The sequence below is a fragment of the Amblyraja radiata genome, chromosome 9 (genome assembly GCF_010909765.2).
Source record: "Amblyraja radiata isolate CabotCenter1 chromosome 9, sAmbRad1.1.pri, whole genome shotgun sequence".
NCBI classification, from domain to species: domain Eukaryota; kingdom Metazoa; phylum Chordata; class Chondrichthyes; order Rajiformes; family Rajidae; genus Amblyraja; species Amblyraja radiata.
This window is the reverse complement of record NC_045964.1, coordinates 5881642-5882289: the sequence shown is the minus strand read 5'-3', so window position 1 is coordinate 5882289 and position 648 is coordinate 5881642.

Genomic DNA, 648 nt, shown 5'->3' with positions numbered 1-648 from the left:
TTTTCCAGCTGCATGATTTATCCATTTTGCTCTAAATGTATTTTTCATATTTCTCGTGTTCATTGGAGCCTTGGTTTCAAGAATGTGCATTGAATGGAAGGATATGGGTCATGTGCAGATGATAAGCGATGATATTGGCAACATAGCGGGTGAGGCAGCATCTATGGAGGGAAGGAATAGGTGACGTTTCGAGTCGAGACCCTCCTTCAGTCTGAAACGTCACCTATTCCACAGATGCTGCCTCACCCGCTGAGTTTCTCCAGCATTTTTGTCTACCTTCGATTTTTCCAGCATCTGCAGTTCTTTCTTAAACGTATTGGCAACATGTTCAGCACAGACATTGTGGGCTGCTGGGGCTGTTCTGTTCTAACCTGGAGCTTTAGCCATTATTACTAGACAGGGTCTGCCTGACAAGAATAAGAAATACATTTCTAAGAGTAAGCAGTAAGGGCAATTCAGTGTTCAGCAAACTCTTTCCCCCCACCGCCCCCAGTTGCCTGTATTCAGGGAGGGGTTCTCCCCCTCCCCCCTCTGACCTGGGTGCTATAATTTTAACAACAGCGTGCATTAGGCTATTGGAAATATTTCACTGAAAAAATGTCTTAAATTAAAAACCTGGAAATTCATGGTGAATATGTACCCAGTACT